This window comes from Triticum dicoccoides, chromosome 2B (genome assembly GCF_002162155.2).
Source record: "Triticum dicoccoides isolate Atlit2015 ecotype Zavitan chromosome 2B, WEW_v2.0, whole genome shotgun sequence".
NCBI lineage: Eukaryota > Viridiplantae > Streptophyta > Magnoliopsida > Poales > Poaceae > Triticum > Triticum dicoccoides.
In genome coordinates this window covers 676,030,142-676,046,663 of record NC_041383.1, presented here as the reverse complement: position 1 = coordinate 676,046,663, position 16,522 = coordinate 676,030,142, and positions in this window count along the sequence as shown.

Below are 16,522 nucleotides of genomic sequence, written 5' to 3'. Positions count from 1 at the left end.
GCCTTGGTCGTAATGGCTCACGTCAGCTGAGCCTCATGAGGTAGCTTGCATAGAACTCTCCGCCCCTCAGGAGCCCACCCGAGGAGGCTGCTTCCTTCAGGGTCTTGGCATGGTCCGCCTCGCGAGGCTTGGCCCCTCGCGAGGGTCTTGTGGTGTTGGTGTTGATGCCGGGCCGTACCAGGCCATCAATGGAGCCACATGATGGGCCGCACGCAGGCAGGGCTGGATACCCCCAAATCCAGGACGCCGATAGTAGCCCCGGGGCCCAAGGCGGGCTCGGACTTGGCTTCCAGGCGAAGCCAAAGGGGAAGTGCGGAGCGCCGTGGGGCCTAACATCCTGCGGCCTTGATGACGGGTGGTGATTTATTGGACGTGGGCGACTCCGTTTCCCCATGCTGTCTCAGCAACTGCTCGACTTGACAGCTGCATGCTGCATGCAGGGAGGACCATCATTACTGGAAATCGTGGGAGGCTGATGATTTACCTTCTCCTGGCTATAAATGTGTGAGCAGGCGGAGCCCCCGCACATCTTCTTTTCATTTTGCTCCCGTCTGCTTCTCTCTTCTCCTTCTTGCTTCCATGGCGTCGTCGAAGAGGTTTTCAGCGGCCGAGAAGGGAAAGGCCTCCAAGGAGGGGCCACCCTCTCCTCCTCCCAAGAGGGGCCGTGGCCGTTCCCGCAAGCACCCTGGGATCCCTCCAGCAGCATCCAGGGGCCGCGGGTGCGTGCCCCCCAGAGGCAACATTTCTCTTGGTGCCCACCATGGCACCTCTTCCCACGGCGAGGGCCACCGGCTTCAGAGCAGCCCCATGACTAAGGGAGGCACGCCGTGATCATGCGCCCACCTAGGCCGTGCTTTTCCTCGCTGGACGTGCTCCCTGAGTTTGTGGTGTGGTCGGAGAGCCCGGCTGGCACCTCGCTCCGGCTCCCACGCTTCTTCTCCGGCGAGCTTCCTTCTTCAGAGCTTGCTGGCCTCTGGCTGCAGGCTGACAGGTGCTGCAGTAGAGCTTTGTGGGTTGGTACTAAGGTCTCCGCCTCTGGCAGCATGGTGCTGACCCGCGGTTGGCAGACGTTCGCCCGCGCGCGTGGCCTGGGCGGAAGGTGCACTCTCCATTTCATGTACGATGACCTGGTGACCCTCTATGTGAGGGTGTTCAGGGGGGACGGCCGCCGCGTGGGGTGCTGCCCGAAGACCAGCAGCGACGACGATGGTGGCGACAATGAGCTTGGCCTTGGCGACGCACGCTACTCCTCCCGCAATGGCAGCTCTTCCTCAGACGAGAGGTCAAGCAGCGGTGGCCGTGGCTAGCCTCCGCGTCGTCGTGCTCGTGTCGAGGACGCCGGTGGTTCGTCCCGCCGCAGCGCTCCAGTGAAGTCGGAGAAGAGCCCGGTATGAAGCTGGGGTCTGGCGAACTTGAAATCAAGGTCGATGGCCCTAGATCACCTACGGAAGAACTGGTGGAGCGCCGGGCCCCCTTGGGGCACTTCTTGAGGATGCGGCGCTAGTCCTAAGCTCGTACACCTTCGGGCCCTCTTTGTTTAGCTTTTCATTTCTCCTGTAATTCGAAAAAAAAGAAGATGGCGTACCTCGCTGGGTTGTGTAATGAGCCGTGGCAGTTATGCCCTTATGCTTATGCTTGCGGTCTTAATGTTGTGTTGCAATGTTTGTGCTCTGGGTAGGCGGGGGTAAGATGACTTAGCTTGGTATGTACGTAGTAGTTAGCCGCCTCGCGAGGCTTGGCCTCAGGTACTCGACGGAGCCCACTGCCATAGGGTTGCGAGGCCTCGAGGACTGCTGCGGAGATGCTCTTGAAGAAAAAGAGAAAACTGTCAAGCGGCTCACATCCTCTTTACGTGAGCCCCCTGTCGTAGATTAGCTCGGACCCGACGCACTGCGTCGCGCTGCCCGGGGGGCACGGACATGAGTGGTGCTGGTGCCAGCGGATCTGATCGAGGACTTCTCACGAGGATGAAGCCAAAACACCAGGGTTCGGCATGGTGCATGCACGTAAAGGCAAGCCCCAGGCGCACACACCTACCTAGCCCCACGCGCGAGGAGCGCGAGGAGAAGTGGTGGGCAACTTCCGCCTCTCTCACATCCTTATAACAAAAACAACTTAAGAGAAGGAGACAACTTCGAGGAACCAGCGTTCCAGAATACCAAATCCATTGAAAGGTTACTAGAAAACTGAAAGAAACTCCAGAAAGCAAATGAATGGCTGCGTCCGGCACCTAATCTAGACTTCTCACCAGTGTGGAGCTAAGTGTTGTCACTTGGACGTGGGAGGGAGCCCCCGTGAGGCCCCAGGGCGGCTCTCAGGAGACTCTGGGCGTGTACAGCCCCACTCATTATTACGTGAGAGTGTCACGAGCGAAGACCTTCATAGGCCGGAGCCTTGCTTCATAGGTCGGAGCCTTTCTTCAAGGGTAGAACTTCCAGAGGTGCTGGATGTTCCAAGCATTCTAGATGGGGACCCCGTCCTGTGTCTCCAGGCGTGCGGCGCCAGGCCTAGAGACACGGGCAATCCTAAACGGGCCCTCCCACATGGGAGAGAGCTTATGCAGCCCCTCCCTGGAGAGAACCTGCCTCAGGAAAAGGTCGCCCACCTCTAACGTCCTGGAGCGGACACTGCGGCAGTGGTACCGCCGCAGCGCCTGCTAGTACCTCGCTGCTCGGAGCGAGGTTTGACAGCGGCGTTCCTCCCCCAGGATGAGATCCATCCTCTGCATGGCGTCCTACTGCGTCTCATCGAACACCAGGATCCGCGTGGAGTGATGCTTGACCTCGTGAGGGAGAACCGCTTCTGCTCCGTAGAAGAGGAAGAACGGCGTTTCTCATGTTGCCTTGGTCGCGGTGGTGCGGATGGACCACAAAACGGACTGCAGCTCATCGAGCCAGCCCCTGCCGCAGGCCTCGAGCTTCTTCTTGAAGGTCCGGGTCTTGAGGCCGCTCAGGACTTCCGCATTGGCCCTCTCAGCCTGTCCATTGCTCCGTGGGTGTGCTACTGAGGCGTAGCAGATCTGCGTTCCAAGGTTAGCATAATATGTTTTGAAAAGGTTGCTGGTGAACTGCGAGCCGTTGTCCATGATGATGTGATTGGGGACCCCAAACCGGCTCACCATTCCCTTCATGAACTTGACGGCCGAACCATCTGGGATGGTGCACACAGGTTCTACCTCCGCCCACTTGGTGAACTTGTCGATGTTCACGTAGAGATATCGGTAGCCCCCTGGCGCCCAAGGGAAGGGCCCCAAGATGTCCAGCCCCCAGACCGCGAACGACCACGTGAGCGGGATCGTCTGGAGGCCCTGCGCGGGCTGGTGGATCTGTTTGGCGTGAAACTAGCATGCTTCACAAGAGTGCACCAGCGCCGCAGCATTGCTGAGCGCGGTGGGCCAGTAGAAGCCGCTGCGGAACGCCTTGCCCACCAGGATGAGCGACGAGGAATGATGCCCGCAGTCCCCACCGTGTATGTATGATAGCAGCTTGAGCCCATGTTCCCTAGAGATGCATCGCAACGAAACATCATTGGGCCTCCTACGATATAACTCACCATCCTTGATGTAGTATGCGGTGGCTTGACGGGCCACGCACTCGGCGTCCTCCTCCTTCTCTGGCAGGGTCCCTTGAAGTAGGTACGTCTTGAACTCTTTGGTCTAGCACCCCTCCGGAGGCTCGAGCACGAGCAACAGGCGGTCTCCCGAGGGGTGACCACGGGCTAGTGCACCTATCTCCGGTGCCCGCGGTAAGTCCTCCGGAGGCGGTGCTGGAGCCGCGGTGTGGGGGTCGCACACGGCTTGAAGAGCCGCTCCTCAAACACACCTTGCTCCTGAGGGAGTCTGCGAGAGGCTCTTTTGGCGATGTCGTCCGCTTCCTTGTTCGTCCCACGCGTCACGTGCTGGAGTTCCACGCCCAGAAACCACTTCTCCATTTTGTGCACCTCCTCCAGGTACGCCTCCATGTCCTCGTCCTTAGGCGTGTATTCCTTGTTGGAGAAGTTGATGATAAGCTGAGAGTCGCCCTTGATGGTGAGGCGCTTCACTCCTACTGCGGCTGCGGCCCTGAGCCCGGCGAGCAAGCCTTCGAGTTCTACAATGTTGTTGGAGACCTTCTTGCCCTGCTGAAAGCAGAGTTGCACTATGTAACAGAGCTTGTCCTTGGTGGGTGAGATGAGGATGGCCCCCGCTCCTGCGCCTTGCCGCGCAAATGCCCCGTCGAAGTACATGGTCCATGAAGGAAATATGCCCTAGAGGCAATAATAAAATTATTATTTATTTCCTTATTTCATAATAAATATTTATTATTCATGCTAGAATTGTATTAACCGGAAACATAATACATGTGTGAATACATAGACAAACATAGTGTCACTAGTATGCCTCTACTTGACTAGCTCGTTAATTAAAGATGGTTAAGTTTCCTGACCATAGACATGAGTTGTCATTTGATTAACGGGATCACATCATTAGGAGAATGATGTGATTGACTTGACCCATTCCGTTAGCTTAGCACTTGATCGTTTAGTATATTTCTATTGCTTTCTCCATGACTTATACATGTTCCTATGACTATGAGATTTTGCAACTCCCGTTTACCGGACGAATACTTTGTGTGCTACCAAACGTTAGAGCGTAACTGGGTGATTATAAAGGTGCTCTACAGGTGTCTCCGAAGGTACTTGTTGAGTTGGCATATTTCAAGATTAGGATTTGTCACTCCAATTGTTGGAGAGGTATTTCTGGGCCTCTCGGTAATGCACATCACTATAAGCCTTGCAAGCAATGTGACTAATGAGTTAGTTGCGGGATGATGCATTACGTAACGACTAAAGAGAATTGCCGGTAACGAGATTGAACTAGGTATTGAGATACCGACGATCAAATCTTGGGCAAGTAACATGCCGATGACAAAGGGAACAACATATGTTGTTATGCGGTTTGACTGATAAAGATCTTCGTAGAATATGTAGGATCCAATATGAGCATCCAGGTTCCGCTATTGGTTATTGACCGGAGATGTGTCTCGGTCATGTCTACATAGTTCTCGAACCCGTAGGGTCTGCACGCTTAATGTTCGGTGACGGTTTATATTATGAGTTATGTGTTTTGATGTACCAAAGGTAGTTCAGAGTCCCGGATGAGATCGGGGACATGCCGAGGAGTCTCGAAATGGTCGAGTCATAAAGATCGATATATTGGACGACTATATTCAGACATCGGAAAGGTTCTGAGTGATTCGGGTATTTATTGGAGTACCGGAGAGTTACGGGAATTTGGCGGGGAGTATATGGGCCTTATTAGGCTTTAGGGGAAAGAGAGAGGGGAGGCTACACCCCCCCACCCAAGGCCTAGTCCGAATTGGACTAAGGGAAGGGGCTGCGCCCCCTCCTTCCTTCTCTTCTCTTTTCCCTTTCCTTAACTCCTACTCCTACTATTTGGAAGGGGGGGGGGAATCCTACTCCCAGTGGGAGTAGGACTCCTCCAGGGCGCGCCATAGGAGGGCCGGCCCTCCCCCTCCTCCACTCCTTTATATAATGAGGCAAGGGGCACCCCATAGGCACACAAGTTGATCTGTTGATCTCTCCCAGCCATGTGCGGTGCCCCCTCCACCATATTCCACCTCGGTCATATCGTAGCAGTGCTTAGGCGAAGCCCTGCATCGGTAGAAACATCATCACCGTCATCACGCCGTCGTGCTGACAGAACTCTCCGTGAAGCTCTGCTGGATCGGAGTTCGCGGGACGTCATCGAGCTGAACGTGTGCTGAACTCGGAGGTGCTGTACGTTCGGTACTTGGATCGGTCGGATCGTAAAGACGTACGACTACATCAACCGCGTTGTGCTAATGCTTCCGCTTTCGGTCTACGAGGATACATGGACTCACTCTCTCCGCTCGTTGCTATGCATCACCATGATCTTGCGTGTGCGTAGGATTTTATTTGAAATTACTGCGTTCCCCAACAGTGGCATCTGAGCCAGATTTATGCGTAGATGTTATATGCACGAGTGGAACACAAGTGAGTTGTGGGAAATACAAGCCATACTGCTTACCAGCATGTCATACTTTGGTTCGGCGGTATTGTTGGATGAAGCGGCCCGGACCGACATTATGCGTACGCTTACGCGAGACTGGTTCTACCGACGTGCTTTGCACACAGGTAGCTGGCGGGTGTCTGTTTCTCTAACTTTAGTTGAATCAAGTGTGGCTACGCCCGGTCCTTGTTGAAGGTTAAAACAACACTAACTTGACGAAATATCATTGTGGTTTTGATGCGTTGGTAAGAACGGTTCTTGCTCAGCCCTTAGCAGCCACGTAAAACTTGCAAAAACAAAGTAGAGGACGTCTATCTTGTTTTTGCAGGGCATGTTGTGATGTGATATGGTCAAGACATGATGAGATATAAATTGTTGTATGGGATGATCATGTTTTGTTAAAGTTATCGGCAACTGGCAGTAGCCTTATGGTTGGCTCTTTATTGCATAAGATGCAAGCACCAAATAATTGCTTTACTTTATCGCTATGAGATAGCAATAGTTGCAAGAGCAATAGTTGGCGAGACGACCATGTGACGACATGTTGATAAAGATCAAGATGATGGAGAACATGGTGTCATGCCGGTAACGATAGAGATCATGACGATACTTTGGAGATGGAGATGAAAGGCGCAAGATGATCATGGCCATATCATGTCACATATTTTGATTGCATGTGATGTTTATCTTTTGTACATCTTATTTTGCTTAGTTCGGCAGTAGCTTTATAAGAAGATCCATTACTAAAATTTCAGTGTACAAGTGTTCTCCCTAAGTATGCACCGCTCCCAAAGTTCGTCGTGCCGAGACACCACGTGATGATCGGGTGTGATAAGCTCATCGTTCACCTACAACGGGTGCAAGCCAGTTTTGCACACGCAGAAATACTCGGGTTAAACTTGATGAGCCTAGCATATGCAAATATGGCCTCAGAACACTGGAGACTGAAAGGTAGAGCGTGAATCATATAGTAGATATGATCAACATAGTGATGTTCACCATTGAAAACTACTCCATCTCACGTGATGACCCGACATGGTTTAGTTGATTTTGATCACGTGATCACTTAGATGATTAGAGGGATGTATATCTAAGTGGGAGTTCTTAAGTAATATGATTAAATGAACTTAAAATTATCATGAACTTAGTCCTGGTAGTATTAGCGTATCTATGTTGTAGATCAATAGCTCGCGTTTAGCTCCCCTGTTTTATTTTTGATATGTTCCTAGAGAAAACTAAGTTGAAAGATGATAGTAGCAATGATGCGAACTGGGTCCATGATCTGAGGTTTATCCTCATTGCTGCACAGAAGAATTATGTCCTTGATGCACCGCTAGGTGACAGACCTATTGCAGGAGCAGATGCAGACGTTATGAACGTTTGGCTAGCTCAATATGATGACTACTTGATAGTTTAGTGCACCATACTTAACGACTTAGAATCGGGAATTCAAACATGTTTTGAACGTCATGGACCATATGAGATGTTCTAGGAGTTGAAGTTAATATTTCAAGCAAATACCCGAGTTGAGAGATATTAAGTCTCCAACAAGTTCTATAGCTAAAAGATGGAGGAGAATAGCTCAAGCATTGAGCATGTGCTCAGATTGTCTGGGTACTACAATCGCTTGAATCAAGTGGGAGTTAATCTTCCATAGAAGATAGTGATTGACAGAGTTCTCTAGTCACCATCACCAAGTTACTGGAACTTCGCGATGAAGTATAGTATGGAAGGGATGACGAAAACGATTCCTGAGCTCTTCATGATGCAAAAATCAATGAAGGTAGAAATCAAGAAAAGAGCATCAAGTGTTGATGATTGACAAGATCACTAGTTTCAAGAAAAGGGCAAAGGGAAAGAAAGGGAACTTCAGGTAGAATGGCAAGCAAGTTATCACTCCCACGAAGAAGCCCAAAGCTGGACCAAAGCCTGAAACTCAGTGCTTCTACTGCAAAGGAAATGGTCACTGGAAGTGGAAATGCCCTGAATATTTGGTAGATAATAAGGATGGCAAAGTGAACAAGGGTATATTTGATATACAGGTTATTGATGTGTACCTTACTAGTGTTTATAGTAACCCCTGGGTATTTGATACTTGCTCGGTTGCTAAGATTAGTAACTCAAAACAGGAGTTACAAAATAAACAGAGACTAGTTGAGGGTGAAGTGACGATGTGTGGTGGAAGTGGTTCCAAGATTGATATGATCATCATCGCACACTCCCTATATTTTCGAGATTAGTGTTGAACCTAAATAAATGTTATTTGGTGTTTGCGTTGAGCATAAATATGATTAGATCATGTTTATTGCGATGCGATTATTCATTTAAGACAGAGAATAAATTGTTATTCTGTTTACATGAATAAAACCTTCTATGGTCATACACCCAATGTTGATGGTTTATTGAATCTTGATCATGGTGATACACATATTCATAATATTGATGCCAAAAGATGCAGAGTTGATAATGATAGTGCAACATATTTGTGGCACTCCCGCTTGGGTCATATCGGTGTAAAGCGCATGAAGAAACTCCGTAAAGATGGACTTTTGGAATCACTTTATTATGAATCATTTGATGCTTGTGAACCGTGCCTTTTGGGCAAGATGACTAAAAACTCCGTTCTCCGGAACGATGGAACGAGCTACTGACTATTTGGAAATAATACATACCGATGTATGCGATCCAATGAGTGTTGATGCTCGTGGTGGATATCGTTATTTTCTGACCTTCACAGATGATTTAGGCAGATATGAGTATGTCTACTTAATGAAACACAAGTCTGAAACATTTGAAAAGTTCAGAGAATTTCAGAGTGAAGTGGAGAATCATCGTAACAAGAAAATCAAGTTTCTATGATCTGATCGTGGAGGAGAATATTTGAGTTACAAGTTTGGCCTTCATATAAAACAATGTGGAATAGTTTCACAGCTCACGACACCTGGAACACCACAACGTTATGGTGTGTCCGAACATCGTAACCGCACTTTATTGGATATGGTGCGATCTATGATGTACCTTACCGATTTACCACTATCATTTTGGGGTTATGCAATAGAGACAACTGCATTCACTTTAAATAGGGCACCATCAAAATCCGTTGAGACGACACCTTATGAAATGTGGTTTGGCAAGAAACCAAAGTTGTTGTTTCTTAAAGTTTGGGGCTGCGATGCTTATTTGAAAAAGTTTCAACCTGATAAGATCGAACCGAAATCGAAGAAGTGCGTCTTCATAGAATACCCAAAGGAAATTGTTGGGTACACCTTCTATCATAGATTCGAAGGCAAGATATTCGTTGCTAAGATGGATCCTTTCTAGAGAAGGAGTTTCTCTCGAAAGAAGTGAGTGGGAGGAAAGTAGAGCTTGATAAGGTAATTGCACCTTCTCCCGAATTGGAAAGTAGTTCATCACAGAAATCAGTTCCAATGATTCCAAAGTACAGTTCGCACCAGAGTGGTACGGTAATCCTATTCTGGAAGTCATGTTACTAGACCATGATGAACCTACGAACTATGAGGAAGCGATGATGAGCCCAGATTCCGCAAAATGGCTTGAGGCCATGAAATCTGAGATGGGATCCATGTATGAGAACAAAGTGTGGACTTCGGTTGACTTGCCCGATGATCGACAAGCCATAGAAAATAAATGGATCTTCAAGAGGAAGACGGACACTGATAGTAGTGTTACTATCTACAAAGCTCGACTTGTCGCAATTTTTTTCCGACAAGTTCAAGGTGTTGAATACAATGAGATTTTCTCACTCGTATCGATGCTTAAAAGTCTGTCCAAATCATGTTAGCAATTGCCGCATTTTATGAAATTTGGCAAATGGATGTCAAAAGTACATTCCTTAATGTATTTCTTACAGAAGAGTTGTATATGATGCAACCAGAAGGTTTTGTCAATCCGAAAGGTGCTAACAAAGTGTGCAAGCTCCAATGATCCATCTATGGACTAGTGCAAGCATCTTGGAGTTGGAATATACGCTTTGATGAGTTGATCAAAGCATATAGTTTTATACAGACTTGCGGTGAAGCCTATATTTACAGGAAAGTGAGTGGGAGCACTACAGCCTTTCTGATAAGTATATGTGAATGACATATTGTTGATCAGAAATAATGTAGAATTTTCTGGAAAGCATAAATGAGTGTTTGAAAGGAGTTCTTCAAAAGAAAGACCTCAGTAAAGCTACTTACATATTGAGCATCAAGATCTATTGAGATAGATCAAGACACTTGATAAGATTTTCAATGAGTACATACCTTGACAAGATTTTGAAGTAGTCCAAAATGGAACAGTCAAAGAAAGAGTTCTTTCCTGTGTTGCAAAGGTGGAAAATTGAGCAAGACTCAAATCCCGACCATGGCAGAAAATCGAAAGAGAATGAAAGTCATTCCCTATGCCTCAGTCATAGTTTCTATAAAGTATGCTATGCTGTGTACCAAACCTATTGTATACCTTGGTCTGAGTTTGGCAAGGGAGTAAAATTTTGATCTAGGAGTAGATCACTGGATAGCGGTTAAGAATATCCTTAGTGAGGACTAAGGAGATGTTTCTCGATTATGGAGGTGATAAAAGAGTTTGTCGTATAGAGTTACATTGATGCAAGCCTTTTACACTAATCTAGATGACTCTAAGTCTCAATCTGGATACATATTGAAAGTGGGAGCAATTAGCTAGAGTAGCTCCGTGCAAAGCATTGTAGACATAGAATATTTGCAAAATACATACGACTCTGAATGTGACAGACCCGTTGACTAAACTTCTCTCATGAGAAAAAACATGATCATACCTTAGTACTCTTTGGGTGTTAATCACATAGCGATGTGAACTAGATTATTGACTCTAGTAAACCCTTTGGGTGTTGGTCACATGACGATGTGAACTATGGGTGTTAATCACATATAGATGTGAATATTGGTGTTAAAGCACATGATGATGTGAACTAGATTACTAACTCTAGTGCAAGTGGGAGACTGAAGGAAATATGCCCTAGAGGCAATAATAAAGTTATTATTTATTTCCTTATTTCATAATAAATGTTTATTATTCATGCTAGAATTGTATTAACCGGAAACATAATACATGTGTGAATACATAGACAAACATAGTTTCACTAGTATGCCTCTACTTGACTAGCTCGTTAATCAAAGATGGTTAAGTTTCCTGACCATAGACATGAGTTGTCATTTGTTTAACGGGATCACATCATTAGGAGAATGATGTGATTGACTTGACCCATTCCGTTAGCTTAGCACTTGATCGTTTAGTATGTTGCTATTGCTTTCTCATGACTTATACATGTTCCTATGACTATGAGATTATGCAACTCCCGTTTACCGGAGGAACACTTTATGTGCTACCAAACGTCACAACGTAACTGGGTGATTATAGATGTGCTCTACAGGTGTTTCCGAAGGTACTTGTTGAGTTGGCATATTTCGAGATTAGGATTTGTCACTCCAATTGTCGGAGAGGTATCTCTGGGCCCTCTCGGTAATGTACATCACTATAAGCCTTGCAAGCAATGTTACTAATGAGTTAGTTGTGGGATGATGCATTACATAACGAGTAAAGAGACTTGCCGATAATGAGATTGAAGTAGGTATTGACATACCGACGATCGAATCTCGGGCAAGTAACATGCCGATGACAAAGGGAACAACGTATGTTGTTATGCGGGTTGACCGATAAACATCTTCGTAGAATATGTAGGAGCCAATATGAGCATCCAGGTTCCGCTATTGGTTATTGACCGGAGATGTGTCTCGGTCATGTCTACATAGTTCTCGAACCCGTAGGGTCCGCACGCTTAACGTTCGGTGACGATTTATTTTATGAGTTATGTGTTTTGATTTACTGAAGGTAGTTCGGGGTCCCGGATGAGATCGGGGACATGACGAGGAGTCTCGAAATGGTCGAGACATAAAGATCGATATATTGGATGACTATATTCGGACATCGGAAAGATTCCGAGTGATTCGGGTATTTATCGGAGTACCGGAGAGTTATGGGAATTCGCCAGGGAGTATACGACCCTTATTGGGCTTTAGGGAAAAGAGAGCGGGGAGGCTGCGTGCCCCCCCAAGGCCTAGTCCGAATTGGACTAAGGGGTGGGGCTGCGCCCCCTCCTTCCTTCTCTTCTCTTTTCCCTTTCCTTGACTCCTACTCCTACTACTTGGAAACGGGGGAATCCTACTCCCGGTGGGAGTAGGACTCCTCCAGGGCGCGCCATAGGAGGGCCGGCCCTCTCCCCTCGTCCACTCCTTTATATACTGAGGCAAGGGGCACCCCATAGACACACAAGTTGATATGTTGATCTCTCCCAGCCGTGTGCGGTGCCCCCCTCCACCATATTCCACCTCGGTCATATCGTAGCGATGCTTAGGCCAAGCCCTGCGTCGGTAGCAACATCATCATCATCATCACGTCATCGTGCTGATGGAACTCTCCCGTGAAGCATTGCTGGATCGGAGTTCGTGAGATGTCATCGAGCTGAACGTGTGCTGAACTCGGAGGCACCGTACGTTCGGTACTTGGATTGGTCGGATCGTGAAGACGTACGACTACATCAACCGTGTTGTGCTAATGCTTTCGCTTTCGGTCTACGAGGGTACGTGGACTCACTCTCCCCGCTCGTTGCTATGCATCACCATGATTTTGCGTGTGCGTAGGAATTTCTTTGAAATTACTGTGTTCCCCAACAGTCCATCCATCCGGCTCCTCATCTTCTGGCAGGAGGGAGCATTCCTCGCCGATTCTGTGGTATGGAGCGTCAGTCCATTCGGCCACGAAGTCTGCGAGGGCTGTGCCCTTGATGACCCTGGTGGTGCTGAACTCAATATTGAATGCGTGAAGCTCAATGTTCAAGTCTGCGACTCGCCCAGCTGCGTTCGGGCTCCGGAGCACCCTCTCTAGCGGGTACGCTGAGACAACCTTGATGGGATGGCCTTGAAAGTAGTGGCGCAGTTTTCGGGAGGCAACTAGGAGTGCGAGCAAGAGCTTCTGGGGCCCGGGGTAGCGTGCTCGAGCCTCCCTCAGTACTGTGCTAACGAAGTAGACAGGGTGCTCGACAAGGAGTGTGGCATCAGCGGAATCTTATTCTTCACGAGGGCACATGACCTCCATGGCCTCACGAGGCCCGTCCTCAGGAGCCTTGAAAACCACGGGATCAACAGTGGCCTCAGGAGGGACGTCGACCTCTGCGCTAGCGGAGACTTCAGATGCCTCACCCTGGGGGTGCTGTGCCTTGCTGGACGACTGTCCATCCCGCTTAGCCTTCTTGATCGGCCATTCCTCCCTTAGCGTCACCAGGGCGGCGCTGGCTGAGTGTGGGGTCTCTGCTAGATAGAGCACCAAAGGCTCGAGAGGGCAGGGTGCCACCATCATCGGAGGGCTGGTCAAATATCTCTTGAGATCCTGGAAAGCTGCGTCTGCCTCTGGGGTCCACTCGAATGGCTCCTTCCTCTTCATAAGCTTGAAAAATGGGAGGGTGATCCCCCAACTTGGAAATGAATCGCCCAAGTGAGGTTACGCAGCCAGCTAGCTTCTGCATCTCCTTCAAAGTCTGCGGGGGGTTCATGTCCTTTATCGCCTTGACCTTTTCCGGGTTGGCCTCGATCCCTCTGTGCGACACCAAGAAACCCAACAGCTTGCTAGAAGGGACCTCAAACACACACTTCTCGGGGTTAAGCCGAAGATCCACTGTGCGCAGGCTGGCAAACGTCTCCTCCAGATCTTCTACCAGGGTTTTGGCCTCCCGAGACTTCACCACTATATCATCTACATAGGCCTCTGCGTTTCTCCGTAGCTGCGAACCCAGGGCGATGTGCATCAATTGCTGGAAGTTGCCCAGCATTACGCAGCCCGATGGGCATGCAAGTGTAACAGTACACCCCGCACGGGGTGAGAAATGCCGTCTTCTCATCATCCTCCACGACCATCTTGATCTGGTGGTAACCGGAGAAGGCATCTAGGAAGCACAACAGGTCGCACTCGGCGGTGGAGTCGACGATTTGGTCGATGCGAGGGAGCGGGAAGGGATCTTGCGGGCTGGCTTTGTTGAGGTTAGTGAAGTCGACACACATGCACTCCTTCCCTCCTTTCTTGGGGACGACGATGGGATTCGCCAACCACTCTGGGTACCGTACCTCTCTGGTGACTCCTCCGGCTTGTAGCTTATGGGTTTCCTGGATGATGAAGGCCTGCTTCTCGGTGGACTGGCGGCGAGCCTTCTGCTTTACTGGCCGCACATTTGGGCGCACCCTCAGGTGATGCTCGATTATCCCCCTGGGGACCCTAGCCAGGTGTTTGGGTTCCCAAGCAAATACATCCTTGTTGGCTCGCAGAAAGTTGACCAACGCTTCCTCTTGGTCCTGAGGAAGGCCATCCCCTATGGTGAAGGTGGAGCTGGCCGTCCCATCTTCGGAGACCGGCACTTGCTTCATTTCGGATCGGTCTGGGGAGAACAACTACTTCTTCTTGGCTGGCGCTCCTTCTAGGGTATCCTGACCCTTGTTCTCGCCAGGCAGCACGGATGTAGCTGTCGTGAAGGTGATCTTGAGGGCCTGCAGTGCACCTTTGGTGTCCCCCGCCACCGTGAGGACACCATTGCTGCCAGGCATCTTCATGAGGTTGTACGCGGGGTGGGTCGCAGCTATAAACTGAGCCAAGGCCGGGTGTCCCAAAATAGCATTGTACGGCAGGTCAATCTTGGCGATGTCGAAGTCGATAAGCTCGGTGCGGTAGTTGTCGCAGGTCCTGAAGGTGACAGGGAGACTGATCTGCCCCAGGGGCCTGGTGGAGCCACCGCTGACCCCGGAGAAAGGCTTGGGGGGGCAGAGTCGGCTGGGTGGCACGTGGAGCAGGCCGAACGCCTCCGAGGAGAGCACGTTGAGGCCGGCCCCGCAGTCGATAAGGGTCCTGGTGATTGCTACATGGAAGATGGTGGGGGTGCAGAGCATTGGGAGCGCGCCTGCTCCCATCGTGGCAATGGGGTGATCCTCGGGGTTGAAGGTGAGGTCGGCTTGGGGCGCCACCCAGCCTGGGGGAGCCCCCAAGCTCGCCCGAACGGCGCCTGCCCGTCGGCAGAACTCCTTGATGTGACGGTCGGATGGTGGTGCTTGCGAGCCACCTAGGAGAGCTGCGACGACCGGGGGCGCCGGTGCCGCGTAGTGGACGAGGAAGAGGTCGAGCAGATCCTACCAAGAGGACATAGAGGATGCCCGTAGGTTGATCAACCAGGCGCGTGGTGCGCCTACAAGGGCCATGGGGAACCAGTTGGCCTTTGCCTTATCGTCTCCGTCGGCCGCCCAAACTGCCTCCTCATATGCTTGAATAAAGGGGTCCGGATCTGCCGCGCCATCGTAGCGCGTCGACATCTCCCGTCGGAACTTGTGCGGCCACCACAACTGCTGCAGGGAGAGGGTGAAGCAGCGCAGCCCCGACGCTTCTTCGGGAACGCACGTCGATCAGGCCGATGGAGGAGCGCCCGCCATAGGAGTATGCGGCACGTTCTAGAGGTCGAGGAAGAAGATTCTGACGCATCCCTACCAGGCGCGCCAAATGTCGGATTTTAGGATCCGGCAACCCTTGAGAGGTTCGAACTCTGGGGTGTGTGCGGAGATCTCAACCTGCCCAGCATGCCTACTCGCGATCCTCCCTAGCCCAACGCGTCGGGCTCAAAGAGACACAAAGACATAGAGATTTATACTGGTTTGGGCCACCATTGTGGTGTAATACCCTAATCCAGTGTGGTGTGGTGGGTTGCCTCGAAGAGCTATGGATGAACATGTATACTGGATGAACAAGCCTCCGGAGGAGAGGTGTTCTTGAGCTGGTGTGGTGCTATACTTGTCCTGATTTCGGTCCGACCCGATCCCCTTCCTATGGTGGTGGCCAGTCATATTTATAGTGGCCTTGGTCCTCTTCCCAAATATGAGCGGGAAGGGATTCCACAACGGGAGGATTTGAAAGGGGACAAGTAGTACAGTCTATCCCGACAAAAGTAGTCTTCGCCTGCGAAAAGCCTATGGTCGTGACGCTATGGTGGGCTCGTTGATGACCTCCGTTCCGCCATCCTGGCGGTCTTGGTCTCACTGCAACGGAATGGCAACCTTTGGTTGATTCCTCAGGACTCTGCGCCTGTGGCTTGCCTCCTTTGCACCGAAGAGGAAACCTGCGCTCCGCGCCCGTCTAGGTCCCGCCTGGCGATTGATACGTCTCCAACGTATCTATAATTTATGAAGCATTCATGCTATTATATTATCTGCTTTGAATGATTATGGGCTTTATTATACACTTTTATATAATTTTTGGGCCTAACCTATTAACCGGAGGCCCAGCCCATATTGTTGTTTTCTTGCCTATTTCAGTGTTTCGAAGAAAAGGAATATCAAACGGAGTCCAAATGGAATGAAACCTTCGGGAAAGTTATTTTTGGAATGGAAGCAATCCAGGGGACTTGGAGTGCATGTCAGAGAAGCTTCG